The sequence below is a fragment of the Cheilinus undulatus genome, linkage group 20 (genome assembly GCF_018320785.1).
Source record: "Cheilinus undulatus linkage group 20, ASM1832078v1, whole genome shotgun sequence".
NCBI classification, from domain to species: domain Eukaryota; kingdom Metazoa; phylum Chordata; class Actinopteri; order Labriformes; family Labridae; genus Cheilinus; species Cheilinus undulatus.
This window is the reverse complement of record NC_054884.1, coordinates 30,965,521-30,986,617: the sequence shown is the minus strand read 5'-3', so window position 1 is coordinate 30,986,617 and position 21,097 is coordinate 30,965,521. Positions and strand designations below refer to the sequence as shown.

Here is a 21,097-nt window from a genome sequence, read left to right as displayed (position 1 = left end):
TCCGCTCTGCTCATGCCAACTGCCCCCGACCCCGCAGGACTAATCTTTGCACTTTGGGAGATCAGGCCTTCCACTCTGCTGACCCACACCAGAGAAATCCTCTCCCTAACCACAGAAGGACTCCACACACTGCTGACTCCTTAAAAAAGGACTTTTTAAATTTCTCGTAACTCTTGCACTTACTCCTCTTTGTTGAACCCCACTCATGTTTTTAATTTCACTTGCTCTTATTTGCTGCTCTGAGCTCATGCGCTCAGGCTCTTTGCAGATGTCACGCAACAGCAGAAAACTCAAAATGGGGGCAAGAAGTGATTTTTGCACGGATGCTCAAAATACTCTGTGCTGTTTTGTACTGTGCCAGATGTTCAAGGTGCAAAATTAAAAACATTCTAAGGCTACTTCTGTGTTCTGAAAGTTGAGACACATCAGGCCAAGTTAGAAAAAAAAAAAACTCACAAGGAAACAGCAGCAAGTTTGGATTAGTAAGTAAGCCTCTGTCTAAAGCCTGGAGGAGCGTTTGTTTCCATAAAGCGGTCCAGCTTGGATCAGTACAATGTGCCATGATGTAGTACATTAAATCCTGATTTTGCCAGTGCTTTCTCGGCCTGTGTTTGTCCAGCCTTGCTCAGGAATTATGTCTTGTAAGAGATGTGGATCGTTTTGCACAGGTCAGCAGAGCTGGTTGTTTGGCTTGTAAACAGATTAATATTTCATTTCAGTTTGGCTTTTTAAATGCGCATCAAATACAAACGAAAAAAATCAAGCGTTGAACATCGATCAAGGCGGGCCATGGAGTCGAGAGCTCCAGCTGATGCGCTCTAGACATGCTGCTGGTGAACTGCACTCATCCTGCCATATTTAAACTACTCTAGCCCGGCTCTGCTTTGCTGCTCCCTCTGCAAGCTGATTTTTGCAACCCTCCACCCTAGCTCTTCCCTTATTATGCTTCTAACTTCATCACTGTCATTCTGCTGGCACTGGTGTCTGCTCTGCTTGGGTATTTTTTTGCTGCTTCTCTCCCAGCCTCAGGCTTTCCTTGTAGGAAAGATAGGAATGTGTTATATAAATACAAATTAATAACCGCTAATAAAGAAAAATATTTTGAACCACAAATTGTGTGTTTCTTGATAGGTCCTGTCTGAAACTGGCACTTAAATGGGAGTTGGCTACCAAGGCTCACATTTAAGAGCAATTTCTTAGAACAGGCTTGATTGTGAACAGCAAATCATTACCTGGTCACTTACCTCACAAGGTTTAGTGGTTAATAGCATACCACCGTTTAAAGTAAAAGGATTCTTATGTCAAAATAGGGAATTATTTATATGTCAAAGAGGCTCAGCTAGCCTCTTAACTCAGAACAAGACTCCTCTAGACTCCTGTCTACCTTAATCTGGACAGACCTAGACTCTAGGAGGATAATGATTGCTTCCATGCCAGGTAAACTGGTTAAACTGTGCTAAAAAAAATCACTGTTTCAGGATCATACTCAAGGAGCTGTGATGAGATTTCTTCAAGGGACACATCCATCAACATTGGCTCATATTAGCCCCTTTTGACACCGACCATCTGCAAATAATGTGGACATGAACGGATGTCAGTAGCAGATGTTTATCTGTAGTGTTGTACTAATTCAATGCTGGCATTTAGCACAGCTATTGGCTGAATCAGAGAAGAGATTTACTACTGGGCAGAAGATGTGACCCAGTTGGACAAACTCTGATCTGTTTGCATGGACAGATTTGAGGATTGTGAGGGTGTTATATCAAAAAAAATAAGGAAAAGACTTCAGCATTGGTCCTGGTCATGGGCTAAATTGTTACTTTAAATATTGCTATTGGCATTTGCCCTGATTATTAAAATCAGTGGATTTGAAGTAATATTATTTAGTTTTTCTTGTTGATTATCAACATTAAAAAACTCTAATTTCTTGCACCAAAAACTGCAGCAATCTCCAACACACTGTCTTAACTGAACACATCTTGCAGAAGCTTCTGATTAAAACATGACTGAAGATGTAGTGACCTTCCAGGCTTTGGTAATTTTCACTGAAGCAACAGAGATTGTTCTGTTCTGAAATATTTGGTGTAAAACAGGATTGGTGTATCAAACATATTTACTAATTTTTAATGTCCAATTTAAGACAGTGCTCAGTCTTTTTTTTTTTTTTTTACTTGAGGTAGCTTTTGGTTAAAATATCTCTGAAGTTTTGAAGGGTTGACATTTTCTTGTTGCTAGTTCTGATAAAAAACGAAGGAGACTGAAACATGTGGTATCAAAAAGTATAAAATCTCAAGGTTGCAAAGGACAAAAAAGAAGACGAAAAAGGGCAAATGGATATGGGAAAATGCTCACATTTTTCTTATGATTAAAAACTCCTGCCAAAGGTCCTCTAACCTTCAAAAATACACCATGTGTTTCATTATATTGGTAGATTTGAGGATAATTGGGTGGGCCATGGAGCTGACTGGATGGACCAAAAACACCGGCTCTTTTGCCCAACTTCAATTTGTTGTAGCCTGTTTAAAAAAAGAAGAGAAATAATATTTTATCAATGAATGACAACACTAAACTGAAGTTTTTCTCAAACATGTCTTCATATCCCATCCCCCAACGCCTCTGCCTCACATGCACTCTGTCTCACCCCCCTCCTCCCTACACACCCTCTTTCCCAGCGTTGCGCCTGAGGCGACTCATGTCTGCAATACAAACATAACAAACAGCATATGATCAGTTGCCTCTCAGAGAAAGATGTGTGAATTGCCATAATTACGTGGATCTGACTAGACAGCTTCAATACTGGTGGGAGGCAGTGATGAGATCAATAGTGCAGGAATTAATATTGGAGATTTTTCACTATGTAAATCCCAAATGTAACAAAAACGGAGGCAGAGAATGTTGCAGTAAGCACTTGCTGTGTAACGTGATCTGTTAAACCATCTTGGCTTCTTCCATTCTTATTCTAGCACCCAAAAAATTTTCTAGGCATGACTGGTGCCAGTAGAGGTGGCAGAAGTTAAACCCGCTCCAGTTGTATATGAGCATTTCACTGCACTTGAAACTCGTGTGAAAACAAACTGCCTCATTTTTCACTCCAACTTTACCCAGATTATTTACTGCCAGTTCCCTAAATTTCTGTGTGAATTTGGGGTGAACTGGTGTGGGAATACAGCAGGAAATATTAAGACAAATTCACTGCAAGGGGGCAGGATGGGGGGTGACAGTTATATTCTGAACATGGCCAACAACCATAGACTGCATGCACTAAGGCATTTCCATTTATCCCTTTTATCAGATAACAAAGCTGGTTTCCCAAGATAACGAGTAGTGTATGCATGCATGGACATGTGCTGTTTAAATGTGTTTGTTTGTCCTGTCTCCTTGTTCAATGTTTTATTGCATTTGGAGGAAGGCATCACCTGTGCAATCAGATATCAAACTTTTCTAAGTATGCAGTGAGGTACATCCACATGAAGCATTAAAGATTACTGTTAATGTTAAAACTGTTAATGGCTTGTCTGTGCACAGCAATAGTGTGCCGAGGTGCATGTCTGCCCACCTTAAATTTTTAAGAAACTTTCAGGAGTGCATATGAAAACAGCCTACAGCCATAGCACCAACATCGCTCATGCTTGCACCAGGAAATCAGGAGCTTTGTCAAACTGTGCCATTTTTTTCCTCAGATTGTCTGTGACTCTACAAGTTCAACAAACATTACCGCAATAAAACTTTGTGAGCCAAGAGAGCCACCTACATGTAATATTTGGTGACCGCAAACTAGGGTTTTTTGGCCATGAGCAATCTCCCAATGTTGCTGCAGACTGTCTTTATTATTCTCCAGAATAGGACTGGAGTTGTGTTTGTGAGCTGATGGCAGGCAGAGATACCACAGTCAGGGTTTCTTTGGGTCAAATTCTTGAAAATTTTGTGCAAAAGCTTTAAAACATGTTTATGGGGCCTCCAGGGTTAACAAACTGGTTTTGTTGGGAAAGGTTGAATGTTCGTTTTAATGAAACCACCTCAGGGACTGTTTAAATGCCTTAATCTGCATCAATTTTAATGTCAGCAGACTTGTCCTTGCATAGCATGTGAAGTAAAAATCAGCAGCCTAAAGCATTAGAAGTAAAAGTTTAGATAATGTAGTCAAACTGCAGACATGTACAAACACCGCTAAGGCTGTTGGAATTTGACCAGATGTAATTTTAGATTTGGACAAAGTGGCGATGTACATAGAAGCTTAAATCAATACCAAATACGCAACTGTCGAGACTTGAACGAAGGTGGCGTGTCCTTAAATGTTAAGTGCTTTATTTGCAGAGATCCAGCGCTCTCGGAAACAAGTCCAAACAGCCTGTACAGGAGATTCTACCTACATGAGCAGGACTGTAGCCAAAGCACTGTAAGCCCTCTGTATATTATGTGAGCAGACTGCCCGCCTGCAGGGCCCCAATGCCGCACAGGCAGCAACAAAACCACAGGAGGATTAAGGGCAGCCTGTTTCTATGTGAGCAAATAAAACCAGCATGCCTGAGCCACCCCTCGGCGCTCAGGAGGGCAAACACCACACCTCCGTCCCGCCAAAAACATGAGCAAACCAGCCTCCTGCCACACAACCAGCCAGTATGGGCAGCAGCAACCATCCTTTTCTGTTGGCGAAATCAATCTCCTGTTGCACAAGCTACGGTTTTTATTCCTGCTTTCCAATCAGTGCATGGCTCTGATTGATTTTTTAATCATTCCCATTCTGTATGAAGAAACAGAAGACATGCTTCCAGACAGGGATGGGTACACGTTGCGATATGGTACTCATCTGATATCTACCCAACCGAATCATAACTCAAATTTTAAGTACAACCCTGATTCCAAAAAAGTTGGGGCATTCTTTTAAATGTAATTAAAAACAGAATGCATGATTTATAAATCTCATAAACCAACATTTTCTTCACATTAGACCATAAGCAACATGCCAGATGTTGAAACTGAGATATTTTACCATTCCAGGAAAATGTTATTTTGAATTTGATGGCAGCAACACATCTCAAAAAAGTAGGGACAGGACCACATTTACCGCTTCTTTGAGGGGATGGTCATCTGACCACAGAACAGTTTTCCATCTGGGAAGTGGGGAAACAATTGCTGGAGTTTTGGTGAGAGGAATGTTGTCCCATCCTTGTCTGATACAGGATTCTAGCTGTTCAATAGTCCTTGGGTCTTCTTAGCTGGATTTTTTTTTTTTTTTTTTTTTTTTTACGATTAGGGTTGGGTATCATTTGTTTTTTTTTTTCCAATACCGGTGCTAAATCGATACTTCTTAGAAAAAAAATGTTTTAAGAGATGTCAGCTGAATAAAAAACGGCCTCAGTATCCTAAATAGCTCAGAAATAAGATACCAATAGAACATATATGTATAGAAAACATGTGTACCTTTTTCAAATAACATATATCATGCCTTTCCTTTGGAGGGGGGTACCAAAATGAAGCACCAAAATCTGTCTTGTAATTCGGTATGGTAGGTACTGGTACTGGTGCTACTTTGTACCAGTTTTTGATACTCATCCCTGTTTATGATGCTCCAAATGTTTTACGTTGCTGAAAGGTCTTGACTGCAGGCAGGCCAGTTCAGCATCCGGACTCTTCTTCTGTGAAGCCATGCTGTTGTTATGGATGTGGTATGTGGTTTAGCATTGTCTTGCTGAAATATGGAAGGCCTTCCCTGAAAGAATCGTTTTCTGGATGGGAGCATATGTTGTTCTAAACCTCTATATACTTTCCAGCATTGATAGTGTCTTTCCAGATGTGTAAGCTGCCCACGCCATAGGCAGTATTGCAGGCTTTTGGACTGTGTGCTGATAACAAACTGGGTGGTCCCTCTCCTCTTTAGTCTGCAAGACACAGCATACATCGTTTCCAAAAAGAATATAAAATTTTGTTTCTTCTGACCACAGAACAGTTTTCCATTTTGCATCAGCCCATTTCAAATGAGCTTTAGCCCAGAAGAGACTGTAGGTGTTGTGGCCCGTGTTCACATATACCTTCTTCTTTGCATGATACAGCTTTAACTTGCATTTGTGAATGGAAAGGTGAACTGTGTAGAGAGACACTGATTCCAGGAAGTCTTCCTGAACCTGTGCAGTGATTTCCAGTACAGAATCATGCCTGTTTTTAATGCAGTGCCCAAATGAGGGCCCAAAGATCACAAGTACCCAATGTTGACTTTTGGCCTTGTCCCTTGCACACAGAAATTTCTCCAGATTCTCTAAATCTTTTGATCATATTATGTGGGATATTTAGAGCATTTGCAATTTTACATTGAGGAAAATTTTCTGACACTTTTTGATGCATTTTCTCGTAAATTGATAAACCTCTGTGCATCTTTACTTATGAGAGACACTGCCTCTCTAAAATGCTCCTTTTATACCCAGTCATGTTACTGACCTGTTGCAAATCAACCTAATTAGTTGCAAAATCCTCCTCCAGCTGTTTTTCATTAGTACCACTTACTTTTCCAGTTTTTGGTTGACCAGTCCCTGCTTTTTTGAGATGTGTTGCTGCCATGAAATTCACAATGAGCTAAGATTTTTCATGAAATGGTAAAAAGTCTCAGTTTGGACGTGTTCTTTATGATCTATTGTGAATAAAATATGGGTTTAAGAGATTTACAAATTGGATTTACTTTTTTATACTTTACACAGCACCCAAACTTTTTTGGAATTGGGGTTGTAAAATGATCTTGTTTGATGCTTTTCTTAAAATGTATATAAAATATTCATTCATTTTTTTTCCAGGCGAGCGAGGCTCTCATGAAGCTGTAAATGTGGACAAAGCATGCAGTCAGATGCTGGGTGGGCTGCCATGCCGTTCTTCCACCAGTGAGCAAAAAAAAAAAGGAAAGAAAAACAGCTTGGCGTTAAACCAAAGAAGATAGATAACAGACATGTTTCCCTGATTATAAAATAAGCTCGAACAAATCCCCCGAGGGTTTGTTTTGAGAGAGAAATGCCCCTTCTCTCCATGTATGAATAATATCCTGAGTGAAGAAAACATTTCCCAATTGGAGCAACAATGCCGCAGGGATTTCTCACACTGAAAGGGGAAGACACAGATGGAGGCACTGAAGAGAATCCCACCCTCAAAGACTTGATAGAGGGTGTCACCACATTGGATCCACTCGGTCATGCCAGCACAGCGACAGACGTTCTTTCTCTGTCCTGCATGAAATACACCCAAACCCTCATTACGCCCACAGTGGAGGGATTGTACTCCGCGTCCACATGAGAGTACATGTCTAATTAATCGCCGAAATCCGCCCCATCAGTCTGTGACAAATAGACAGCATTCACGCCTGGTACGCGAGGGGCAGGATCTCAGCCAAATGGTTGAATTAAGCGTCCAATAGCTGTTGGACGAGGACACAAAGCAGAATTTTCCTCTGAAGATTGCGCTGGGAGAAAGGACAAAATGATCCGCTACAGCATGGAGGCCAGTTTTTACGGTTCAAATACTTTACTGGCCATATTGGTGGCTATTTTTTTAAAGCAAAAAGGAGGCCAGAAGCACTAGCAAGTTGCTCCAAGTGAGACCTTTGAGATACAAAATGTTCCAAATCACCCAAAAAGATAAGGCGCTGCCAGTGTGCAGCCTCTTTAGAAGCAGAAGCGCACTCACATGTACAAACTTTGGTGAAATCAGCAGGAGGCCCCTCAGTGTTATTGGAAGATAAGTGACCCTTTTCTGCTCTGTGTCAACTTCTCAGCAGCCTCCTGGCCTTTTTTATCAGCAGCCTCCCCTCTGAAGTCAAACCGCCTGTAAAGACCCCTGAGCTCTGACTGACAAGGCGAGTTAATAAACCCCCGTGGTGTTAAATTTAATGACACCAACAAAAGAGAACAAGCAGGCCAACAAACATGGCGACTGATAATAACAACTCAACAGAGGGCAGGCAGAGAAGTCTCAGAGATAAAGCTGCAGCTCTTGTAAAGAGCATTGTTAACATTGCAGCAGTCTTACGTGATTTACCTACACCCACTGAGATTTGGGGAGTGCTGTGCGTGATAGGGGACACGCTCGCTTAGTGACTCTGAAGGAATGCCCAGCCAAGCACATGAGGTCTGATCACATTTCAGCAGCTCAGCTCCTTCAGACAGACTTGATCAGTGTGCTTAGTATAATCTAATACAAGTTTATAGAATTAAAGCCAAATAAGCTCTTTATTCAGAGCTAAAGCTGGGCAAATTCTTACACACCAAACAAACAAATTCAAAGACGCAAAATCTGCAGGAAGAAATGTGATGATGCTATCACCTAACTGGGAACATTTTGTCCAAGTTTGAACTTTGAAACATTCAACTTGAGCTGAAATTTGAATGATCACGTCTTTAAGGGTTAAGAATTTCCTGAAGCTTCCTTCAACTAATCAAACTCCATTCAAAAGGCACAGATTAAAAAAAAAAAAAAAAAAAAAAAGTTTGCCTGCATACTGGCGCTTTTGGTTTCACTTTTCACAACTGTGGATCACAATGTTGATATTTTGTAGTGATGTAACCGTGCATCACTTTAACATTGGCGTTGGCCAGTGTCCTTGTTGACCAACACTGGCCATGGACAAATAATGACCTCTTATCTGTTGTGTCATATCATTTAACTCTAAAATGAAAATATATATATTCTTCTGTTTTAGTCAATTTGCAGCCAAAGTGTGGCTTGCAGGTCAAACTACCACTTACTTGTCACAGGTGTAGTGCTTTCTCACATGGACAAAAATCCAAGATCCCAGTTCTACATAGGCATTTCCCTGCCAGCACCCTTGTAGATCCTAAGCGAAAGTACAGAGAGAGAGAGATCAAGTAAATTTTAATTGCAAGCAAATGAAGGGAGATGATGTATATCTCAGAAATCTGAGCAACTGGTGCAATGATAAATAGTAAACAGACTTGAGCTTGTGTAGAGATTTTCACACTTTTCACTCTCTGATGGGGAGGGTTGCTATGGAGAATTGGCCAATAGTATTAGCTAATCTCTGGCAACTCTACCTGCTGAGCCACAGTTGCAATCCTTACAATCCGTACTAGTAAATAAGCTGCTTCATAGGCTTCAATTTACCACTTGTTCATACACTGTGATTCCCTCCAATGATATGTAGCGCTGACATCAAGGCGGATATCATCTTACATTTCTAGATTGTCCTTTTTTCATCTTTTTTGTCTGTCTCCAGAGGCCCCTCCCTCCTGTCCAGCAGTGAAAGTCTTCCACTGCAAGATGCATGCATTAACAGAAAAAATATTAAAGGGGTAGTCAGTCCTGAAATTCCTTAAAATATAAAGAGTAGGACTGCCATACTTAGGCCACATCTGTCACATTTATCACAGGCCAATCAGAGGGGAGACACATGTAACATGTGCATGTAGCATGTGCAGCTCCAGAGTGAATTTGACACAGTAATTGCTATCTATGTTGGTGTAAAAAAGTCATGCTGAACCCCAAAAGAAGAAAATATCTTTCCACACTGAGAAGCTTTCAGTACAGTTCTTTTCTCTCATACTGAAGAAATGCCACTTTAGCTACATCTGAGCAATTCGCTACACTTGCGGCAGCCATTGTTTACAGGCTTCCAGTACAACTAAACCACACCAGCACAGCCTCGTTCTCCTCAAATGGCACCAACTGGTTTGTCCTTTCTCAGACTCAGCACAAACATTTCAGTTAGGAGCTTTGCAAGATGGATGTGTCTGATGACAGACATGAATATGGCCAGTCTGTTTAATTTAAAAGGTCATGTTTGCATCTTCTGGACAACTGCCACACTCATAGATCTGCAAAAACGACTAAAACTGTCTTTAAAATGCCAGGCCAGTAGTTGGCGGTGTGACTTTGCAATAAAACAAAACCTGCAAAAAGGTGGGCTGCCACTCCAAGTGACCATTAACCATGAAAGAAGTAAATTTCAAGATAATGCTGCAAAAGAACTCAGGAGTCGGCCATTGTTTTCGTAGATCTCCTACTCGCACATAGCTATGGACTGGTTCCGTAATGTGTTTGTGTGCAGCCTATGTTCTTAGAGGAATGACATATTTCAAGTTTACATGACAACAGAGATGGTGAAATTTTCTAAAGCTTGCAGGTCACTGCCTTCAATAATTTGCACTTTAAGGCCTCTGAAATGCAGGTGTCACATAAAAGAACAGCCAAGCTGCAACATAAGGCTGCTGTCTTTGGCTGAAACCGTATCATGCAAACAAGGCCTCACACAGGTAATCACTTCTTTGATTGAAGTTGATATTTTTCATTTCAAAAGCAACACATCAAATGTTGCTATGCATGGCTTGTCAAATGTGTGGGAATGCTAATTTTAGTGTTTTCTTTTCATGTTGAGTGTGGGATCTGAAAGAAAAAGCAATTTGAAGACGTCACTTATGGCTTTGGGAGCTGGCACCGACTGAGAGAAAGTGTATGATTATCCAAATAATGCTTAAATTATCATCAGTTAAAGACAATATCGGGGGTGGAGAGTAGATCACACCAGACAAAATAAAAGCCTCAGCTCAGGATAATAAATCAAACTGGCTCCTGTGAAACAGGTTGATCTGTTGGCCAGAAGATTAAAGTATAAAACCCCAGAGAGCTTTCTGGAAACACACCTGATTGCAGCAGAAAAGTCTTTGAAGTATCATCAGTGACATTTCACCGCAAACCATCCGTCTTTGATTTGGTTTTCTTAGAGACGACTTTGACGTTTGGCATGCTTCTTTGATTTGCCAATAAAGCAACGACTTTGTTTACCTGAGGTCTTTTTGTATTCAGCAGGGAAGGGAGGCACATGAAGGGGTTTGTTTACATGTGTAAGAACATGTGAGTGTGAACAATTTGTTTGAAGTCCATCAACGGTTCATGCTCTAAACAGGTCAAAAGGTCATCTGTGAGTGTTAACCTCTGACATCTGAGTCACAAACCTTAAAAAGCAAACATTATTTCACACACCTTGATGTTTCCCAATTGGCGGACTATATTTTTGCGTAACTAAGGAACCAACAATGTCACACAATGAACAACAGAGAGGATAGAACAAAAAACAAAGCAGCACAGAGGAAGACAGGAACCAAACCCTTCTGGCACACCCAAAACCACGCACACATAAAGAAAAAAAGATTTAAGCTCACACAAGATAAGTGACTAAAATCAACACGCCCACTATTAACTGTAATTCTAATACAAAGAAACAAAGGCTTTTGATACACATCTATCTGTATTCACAGCATTCTGACCTGAAAAGCCCTCCAGAGGCAGGAAGTTGTTAGATTCTTTATCCAGAAGGAAACCGGCGATCCTCGAAGGATTATCCGGCTGACAATAGTCCATGTGACTGTTCCCATCTCTTGAACTAGTTTCCCGGCATGTATTTGTCACATATCGGTCAAAGAGTGACCGCAGCTACGCCAGCAGCCCCCCCCCCCTTTTGTCTTCTCGGTACACGCTTGAGAGAGAAACCACCTGTTTCTGCAAGCGTATGAGCAGGAAAACAATGAGAGCTCACTGGACCGTAAACAGGCCAGAGCGTGGACCTCGGATGACCAGCTGCGCGCCATCAGGCCTCTGTTGTTATTACATGAGCGAGTCACAGTCTGCATATTCTGCACAGACATGGCGCTGCCATTAAAAGGCACTAAATATTTCATCTGCAAGAGTGGAGGAGGGGAAACTGAAGGCAATGTGTGGTTAATGTTGAACTGTCTTCTCTATAGCAGTGGTTCTCAACCTATTTAGCACGTGACCTCAAAAAACAAAGGTGTCAGAAACCGGGGACCCCCACTGTACCTGAAGGTGGCTGAACACAGCCACACATATTCAAGAAAAGTCATGTGCAGACAAGGTCGCCCATAAGGGGAGATACATGGGAGAGCTTTCTGGGGCCCAGCCAGACTGGGGGGATGTGTAGGTCAGCAAAATCATGGTTCATTGTAAAGTTAAGCTGTGGTATCCATATCTTATATTTAACCTGAATAATAACCACTCTTATCAATGAACAACGACTTCTTAAAAAAGTCAATCCCTTTTGTTAAAAACCAGGATTAAAATGGGTTAAAAATGGCTAAAATAGGTTGATAATGACAAAGAATGGTGGAAAAGGTGGTTAAATTGGATTTTAAAGTCACAGAAGTGGGTTAGAAGTGGCAAAAAACAAGCAAAAAGTGGCAGTAATGGCTTTAAGTGGCAAAAACAGCATAGACAGTGGTAAACAGGCATTAAAAAGTGGCTGAAATGGCTTTAAATTGGCATAAATGGGTGGAAAATTTGGTGAAATTGGATGAAAAATTGATATAACAGGCAAAAATGGGTTAACTGAGACAAAAAAAATAGGCAGAAATTGGCATAAATGAGTCAAACTGGCAAAAATAGCTTAGAGTGAAATGTGGGTACAATGGGTTAAATAGGCAAAATGAGTGTAAAATGTGGTAAAGAAAAAAAGGTTAATAGAGGCAATAATGGGTCAACAAAGGCAATGTTAAATGTGAAGTGGTAATAATTTGTTTAGACGTGGTAAAAACAGGCAGAAAGAAGTGGTGGAAAGGGTTTAAAAATTGACAAAAAATTGGTTTAAATTGGAAAAAATGTGTCCAAATTGGCAAAATTGGTTGGAAAAACTGATGAAAACAGTTTAAAGTTTGGCAAAATTGGTGTAAAGTGGCAACAGTGTTGTTAAAAAATATTCTTAGTTTTTTAAGGCATCTGGAGATCCCCTCTTAGTGTCTCGTGACCCCCATGGGGGTCCTGACCCCAACGTTGAGAACCACTGCTCCATTGTAATCATGTTATTTCTGCTCGACATGCATAAGGTCAAATTTTATAGGCTTTTCACACATGCACTTCTTAGAATTTCTTGAAAATGTAAGGCTGGTGTCATGACATAAAAAGCATGACAGAGCAATGGTGTTCATAGCAACACTGTCAGATGCTATGTTGCCATTTATGGCTTTAAATTAATGCAATAAGTCATAAAAAGAGCTCTTAACTGCATACGATTGAACACATGGGAATAAGGATAATAATCACACGCATCATGACGGCACCAGTCCTTTGCAATACCGTCTATGGTTGATGATTCTCATCCTACAGGCTCTGTCACTTCTAAACTACAGGAAACCGTAAGTCCAGTTTACTCAGCACTCAACCTAATTAACAAGTTAATTTAACTCAAGTTTCATTTCAGATTACTCCTTTTTTGAAGGAAATCAGTTCACTTGATTTTTCATGGTAAACTCTACCTACAGTGTGACCAAAAGCTGCTGCAGAGAGGGACAGAGCAATGTCTAAATTGCAGAAATATGTTGACAATTTCCCAGCCAACCAATCAATTTAGGCAAATTTGTTTGTTTGCCCCTTCTGGAAATTTAAAACAAGAAAACTGCAGAATACTGGATGTCCACAGCTTGTATTTTGTTGCTGTAGTGCCGGCAGTCATTACTAGATACTCTACCAACTTGTACTGTATTAAAACTGAAGAATTCTGGCATAAAACATCCCTAAACATGACAGCTGTGGTGGATTACTGACTTGGATGTTGAATTTAGGTTCACAACAAAGAAAAGCAGGTCAACTAAGATTCTAAGATTTTTATCTGAACGTGTTTATTTGCACAAAGCAGAAGATAAATTGTCAGTAAAATTCCCCCACTGCTGTTTCATTATCATTTTAGAGCTGTTTTTACAACAAGCATTTCCTCATCAGTTTACCTACATGGAGAGAAGGAAATCCCTGCTGCCTGACTAGTGAGTTTTTAAGGTTTCTAAGAAAGGACTTATCTGTATTGCATAGAAAACTGATTATTTTCATTAAACCACATTTTGTCTGTTATGGCTTCATGATAGCATCTTATTAAACCGAGTCTCTCTTGTGAGCAGTGCTGATAAGAACCAGGAGTGCAGGATCCTCCAGCTTTCCAAAACATGGCTTTAATGAGTAACACATAAAGTTTGCTTTACTCTTCTTAAGGACATCTGTATCTGGTTTTCTGCAGCGATGAACAGAGGCTTTCCAAAGTCTGAGACGATAACTCCATTGATGTCATCAGGGTTATCACGGCTGGGGCTTGGAGACTTCAGGAATTGGGATATTGTTGTCTCCGCACTTCATATAATTGTTTGTTTTTTTATCAGTCTCTTACAAATCCTTAGAACTTAATGTAAGTGCATGCAACTCAACAGAATCATGGCATGATTAACTTAACTTACTTCATTAGTTAGTGTTCATAATTAGTTATTTTGTCCTCATCTCTGTGCTGATGTAGTCTTTTATGTGTGCAGTAGTGTTTCTTAATAAATACCCTCTAGCAATGTTTCAGGCATTTTCATAATAAAATTATTATTTTGTTTGCTAGAACTGAAAAAGCAGCAGTATTTATTTCTGTTTCCTTGTCAGTAAAACACTTCTCATTGGAGCTTTAGTTTATTTCTGACTTCTTTATCTTTGCAGCCTTTTAGTTCGGACGCTATTTTTACACCTTTGTGATGTCTTGCTTTCAAAATAAATGTCACAGAGGCGTAATCGGGGACAAAGTGATCCCCCTTTATTCTAAAAGAGGCAAAAGATGAAACAGGATCATGCTGAGTCAGTGGGGCAGAAGAAGAGCGCCATGTGCCCACGACGCCGTAACTTAATACGAGAACATTGCCAGAGACACTTATATTATGGTGCTGCAGAATCCATTTCAGTGTGAAAAGAGGTCATGGCTGGAGATACGCCGATCGGATACCATGATCAGATCAGCACATGCCCGTCTTGTCACAGACAGCTAGATCAGGTGTCGTGACAATGGGGCATCTAGGGTTGATCCTGAAGGCAGCTCATTTCTCTGCCATTCTGTTTACAGCAAACACTCGTGTGGGAGTATTTAACACTGTTACACCAAAACTTCTATAACATCAAGCAATACTTGAAAATTAGGGGTGCAAAAATAAACTGATCTGAATCAATCTTAATGTGAAAGATCTGACTGAATCTGTCTGTGAAGCCTTGGATTAGTAAAAATCTGACATGAATCTGTCAATGCAGCAGTGCTTGAGTTAGAAATCAATTTACTGAAGCTCTTAATGCCCTGGCTCAGCATCTTCAATCTTGTTTTAAAGTCAGATTTTGAGGGGTGGTTACAATTAACATTTTAGGCTAATTTGAAATGATGGCAGAAACTTCCCATGATGGTTTAAAAGCAACAAAACACTTGCAACTGGGGCCGGACTATGTTTGATTTTACAACTGCGATGGCAGCATGAAATTGCATAATCATGACAATCCAGTACATGCAGTGTTGGTCGCATGATCTTTAGCATGTCATGCTGCCACTTCTGTATCGTTTGATGACAACCAAAACTGTGTTTTTTTCTTGTTTTTATCTCTAATTTATATCAAAATCAGGTCTGATATGATCTGCTGTCACAGATACACCAGCATGATGCTTGAGGCAGACACTCAATTATGTCAAATTGGTAGGTGAGTGTATTCCTACTATCAGCAGCACCCTCCAGTTTGCATGAATATACAGTCGGTTAATGGCGCAGCTTTAACGAGCATTTATGCTAAAGGCTAGCTATGTGCTGCAGAACATGTGAGCTCAGCACAATGAGCTTTTCGTTTATCTAGGAGACAAACTCACAGGTTATGTAGACTTTAAACATCGTTAGAAGTGGTCAAGAACGTTAAACAAACAAAAAGACCCAAATAAGAAACTACTTTATTAACACCAAGGGAAATTCAAGTCCCAAGGGAATTTTATAATAATAAAGTGCTTAACAAATTTATTAGACCACCCTAACCCTAACCAAAGTAAGGTTATGCCACAGCTGCCCTAAATTAACAGCATTGGTAATTACCAAAATCATTCTTTATGTTTCTGCAATGGTTAATACACCAATATGTAGAAGCTCTTTAACCCAAACGATATTTTAATGCTAAAATATAATCATTATTGTTATCCATGAATTTTCAAATTTACTGATTTACAAAAAAACTGAAAAAATATTAAAGCACATTAATATTTCTTGATTAATATGTCAAATTATAGTTATTTACTTGCATTCCTGAACAGAAAAATTAGTTTTAGTGGTTGAATGTTATGCTTCATTTATTTCTGACTTCTCAGAGAAGCCCACTGAGTAAATTTGGGTGAATTCAGCTTGAAATTCCTCATTCCTGTTCAAAATGGTAAAACGTGGAGAGCTCACTGAAAATGAAAGAGTCCGCATTAAAGCACCTCATGATGCTGGATGGTCTAGGCCCTGAATTTACCAGGTCTAATTTTCTTGATATGTAAATAAATCACTACAGTGCAGAATTGTGCAGAACTTTTAGTTGGTTCCAGCCAAAAATTGAGGCTGAAGTAAGGTGAGTACTGGTGACAGCATCAGGTGGGAAGGAGAATTGACGCAACCCTGGTGTTGCTCTAGATGTCCTGTAATATTACCAGAGGCATGGGAAAACAGCCTGTTGGAAAAAAAAAACAAAAAAAAAAACAAAGTCCACACCTTAAGGGCAGAGTTGGCTGCTAATGTGGTGAGTAAGTACAGCCAGGCAGGTGGTAGAGTTGCCATGAGCTCCTGGTTGTCCCAAAGGCCTGAATACCGCCAGTGGTCTCAAAGCATAACACCAAAAGAGATGCCGTTGAGCTTGACATTGGCTACCGAGCGACACAACCCTCCTCTCCAACCGCAGGCTGTGGCACATCAGGCCCCATGATGAATCCTTAACCCCGTACATGCCTAAAACTTATATCTCAGAGAGAAAAAAATACCAGGAATTATTGTTGCTTTGCCTGGCCTCTACAAGAATGTATGAGAACATTTATGATCAGTTAGCCTTCACCACAGATACCTGGAGCTTTGACATTAGCACACACTGCAGTGCTACAAGCTAAAAACTTCCAGAGTTCACAGTCAAGTGACTCGATTTTGACTTTCATCAAAGAAATGCTTCACCACTTTTCTAAAGTGCATGATATTTTGAGAGATAACACTATCATAACAAATAAACCAAAGACAACAAAGGAGTCAGCTTCAGCCGTTTTGCGCTAACAATGCCGCTCAATGAGGGTTCACTGTGACAGCAGAGGGCGAGTGATGCTATCAAGAAATTGACTTGACGCTGCCGTACAGTCTTAGATTCTCAGTGAGGATAACGTATCAGATCTGTATCAGAGCACAAAAAGTTGGATCGGTGCTTCATTAGTAACGACAGCAGAGCTTTTAGGATTTCACTCTAGAAAGGCTTCCATTACAAGCAAGATAGGAACAGACAAACAAGAATCATGTGATTAGCATACAACATCTTCAAATCTGCTGAAAAGAAAGCCCAGAGTGTAGTCCACAAGAAATACCTGAATCAAAAATGGTTTGGGAAATCTGTAGGCGGATGATGAGCGCTGTTAAAAATGTTCCTAACATCTGGTTTCCACCATATCTGTTCTACTGCAGGTGGAAAAAGTTTTATACAAGGAAAAAATGAAGAAAAAGACCTGATGTTTACCACATTTTCACTTCAGATCAGCACCACTGGCAGCTCCTCATCAGACAGTCTGCTGAAGGTGTGGTTATGAGCTGTAATCAGAAAGGATTGCAGCTGAGCTCAGGTGGACAGGTGTGCCAGCTGATGATAGATGGCGTTGTGTGACATCCTTGTGAAAACCAGAAACCGGACAGGATGTTTGGAAACTGTAGCAATGTGAGAACACCCACCAAGCTGGTCACATTCAGCTGCAGTGAAACTAACTTCACCTCCGACATGATTATTATCAGAACTGGTTTTGCTGCTTCAAACAATGAGGGCTAGGACACAAACAATAACAGGAGCTACAAGAGTGACAATGATGAGCTACAAACATGCAGTTAAACTTTTACATTATTACATGTTAAGGTTCAACACATGCTTACTAGTGGTGGAGTAATGCTTGTTTTCTAAAAGGACATGATGTGACTAAAATAGGGAGTGTTGATACAAAACATGAGAAAATATCTCCAGCTGAACTGCTTATTTTCCTCCATAATGGTAGTTTTACTCTAAGAGTGACCAAAAACAAGTTCAAATCTGAGTGAAAGGGTGATCGAGTCCAAACGTGTCGTTAGACACAAGAAAAATAGAAAGTGGACCCCCGTCCTGGGAGCAGCTGTGATATATTGTTCTTTAATGGGATGGTAAAGGGCACATGGTGTTATTTGGCCGGAGTCGGCTAAGGTTTCTCTTTTAAATAACAAGAGATTCATCTATGTGCCAAACATGTAGCGTGCTGGGGTTTTAGGGGGAGTAAGTCCATAACAGCAAAGGAAACTCTGACCTTTCCAGCCATGCTGGCATTGTGAAGTAAAGGGTGGCAAAATAATCTACATCTGTTTTTAAAAATACTAAACAAGCTTTGGCTGACTAAATCCCCCAGAAATGGGTCAAGAGATAAACTTTGTGAGGTCACAGGATGATAACAGGGCAGCAAAAACATGTTCCTCCATTTCAAAATATGTTTATTTACACATTCCTCCAGGTTTATTTCATCGATTTGCTGCTAAATATTTAGGAAAAGTCACAATCTTTGGTTGGCCCTGTCATACCAAGACTTAAGGCCAGGCCTGCCCACAGATTAGGCTAAGCCCCTGACAGGCCCAGAGAATGGGCCTTCCCCAGTAGTGATTTACTGATAGTATCAATGCATGTGTGTCAGATCAGTAGCATTCATGCTAGCAGCATGGTTAACAGTTACTTCATTTTGGAGCTCAAAAGTGTATAAAACCCTTTTATGGTTGAAGTTATTCATTTGTGCCACCTTTCCCCAGCCGCTTTAGCAGATCACATGCCACTTTTGGCCAGTTTTGCATAATTTTCACCCATTTCTGCTACTTTACCCATTTTTGCTACATTTTAACCCCATTTTATCAGTTGAACCCGCCCATTTTTGCCACATATAAAATATTTTAGCAACTTTTAACCCATCCTTGCTACTTTTAAAATCCAATTTCACCACATTTCCCCCTTGTCTGACACTTTGAACCCATTTTTGCCACTTTTTACCAATTGTTGCCTCTGTTGACCCTTTGATGCCACTATTAACCCCAATTTTCACCTCTTTTTTAAATCAATTTTTTTCCATTTGGCTGCATTTCACTATTTCATATGCCCATTTTTGCCACTTTAAAAACATCTTTGCCACTTCTAACCCATTCTTGCTACTTCTTAAATCTAATTTCACCACCTTTTCCCCTCATTTTGCCACTTTTACCCTTTTTTGCCATTTTTCAGCTATTGTAACCTCTGCTGACCCTTTGTGTCCACTATTAACCCCATTTTCACCACTGTTTTAACCCGTTGTTGTCCATTTTTTCTGCATTTCACTACTTGACATGCCCATTTGTGCCACTTTACTTCTACTTTTTGCCTCTGTAACCAAAATTTGGCACTTTAAACACATATTTGCCACGTCTAACCAATTTTTTCCGATTTTAACCAATTCCTGCAACTTCTTGAATTTCCTTTCACCACTTTTCCCCACCAGTTCTGCCACTTTTACTCCTTTTGTCAACTTTCAGCCTGCTGTTGCCACTATAACCCCTTTTCAGCATTATTTAAACCCATTTTTGTCAATTTTAACTGCATTTCTCCATTTGATATGCCCATTTTTGCCACTTTAAACATATTCCTGCCACTTTATGGCAGCTTTGTGCCTCTGTTAATCCATTTTTGCCACTTCATCACTTCATCCCATATCACCACCTTTTCCCCAAATTCTGCCACTTTTAACCCACTTTTGCCACTTTGACCCCTTTTTTGCCTCTGTTAATCAATTTTTGCCACTTTGAACACACTCCTGCTGCTCTTAAATCCAATTCCATCCATTTTCCCCATTTTAAACCTATTATAATTCTGTTTTTAAGAAAAGGAGGTTACATTTTTAAGAGGGCTATATACTGTGGTACAAATGAATACAAAACACTTTTGTTGTTTTGATAAGAGTGGTTATTGTTCAGTTAAAAAAAAAAAAAAAGTATTGCTATATACAGATGAACTTTACAGTGTACCATGACTTTGCTGACTCTGATAGGCCCCCCCACATTTGGCCGGGCTCTCCTCTCTAACCCCCCTTTGCTTAAGGCACCGTATGCACCATGCCCATGCATGTTTGTCACACAGGTGCCCTGTACTGTACTCAACCACAGTTAGTTTCCTTGGCCATAGACAGAAGTGGTGGTCATCAGCTGAGTGCAGTTGCTCACACACTAGCATGGGTACGCTCAGACAACATGACGTATAACTAATGCAAATCAATGTGCTGCTTTGAGAATTCCAGGAGTCCAGCAGCCCAAAATAACTTAAAATAAGCCATGAAATCTGTAAAGTTACAATCATATTCTCTGTTCTGTTCTCCACTGTGCTGACTCAGAATTTGCAATGCAAACAAAGCCATAAATGTGTTGTAATATGAGGTGGTGATGTACTTGAAGTAATCCAGCTCAGGCCAGAGCAATGTGAGTGCACTGACTGTGGAAAGGGATAAAATACGCTACAGCACAGTGTGGTATGGTGTGTCCTTACTCTTTTTTGATAGACCAGCAACCATAAAGGTCAGTTCTGTGCTTTTACTGATTAATAGACTTAAGGTTAAATGGTATCTTTAGTTTTGGGGTTCAGAGTTAAATATATTCTGTAAAATAAGCTAAAGACACTGCTAAAGCTGTGGCTTCCATATCACCTCTGTTTAAAGATTAACTAGAACATCCTCAGCATGATCCCTCTTTCAAGTTCAAAGACCTCACTGCTGTCTTTGCAGGCGGGGTCAATCCTGTAATTGTGTGAGACAAAACAACTCTCCACAGGGAGTTTGACACAAACCTTTCTGCTTTCCAACATCAACAGCTGGAAAATGGCACTTCCTTCACCTTAGAAATGATTAATACTTAGCAGAAAACAGGAAACTTAGATGCTTTCAATGCTCTGAAGCCAATTACAGAACCACCATGTGATAAAACAGACTTAAATAATCAGTATTTAGACCACGTTGTTCCAATTGAGCTTGTAAAAAATAGTAAAAATCAAATTATTTTTTCACAACACAGCAAACAAATGCATCGCTAGTGCAAAG

General features: G+C 40.2%; 1 protein-coding gene across 2 annotated transcripts in view; it reads right to left on the bottom strand.

Moving 5' to 3' along the window:
- cdc42ep4b (CDC42 effector protein (Rho GTPase binding) 4b) overlaps positions 1-21,097 on the bottom strand; it is a 44,149-nt gene that overhangs the window by 16,141 nt on the left and 6,911 nt on the right. The window contains exon 2 of one of the 2 annotated variants that reach the window (XM_041815379.1): positions 8,721-8,809. The exons of the other annotated variant lie outside the window; for it this stretch is intronic. The gene's annotated coding sequence lies outside the window, so the exon portion shown is untranslated. The remainder of the gene's footprint in view (positions 1-8,720; positions 8,810-21,097) is intronic. 2 annotated transcript variants of the gene reach the window in all.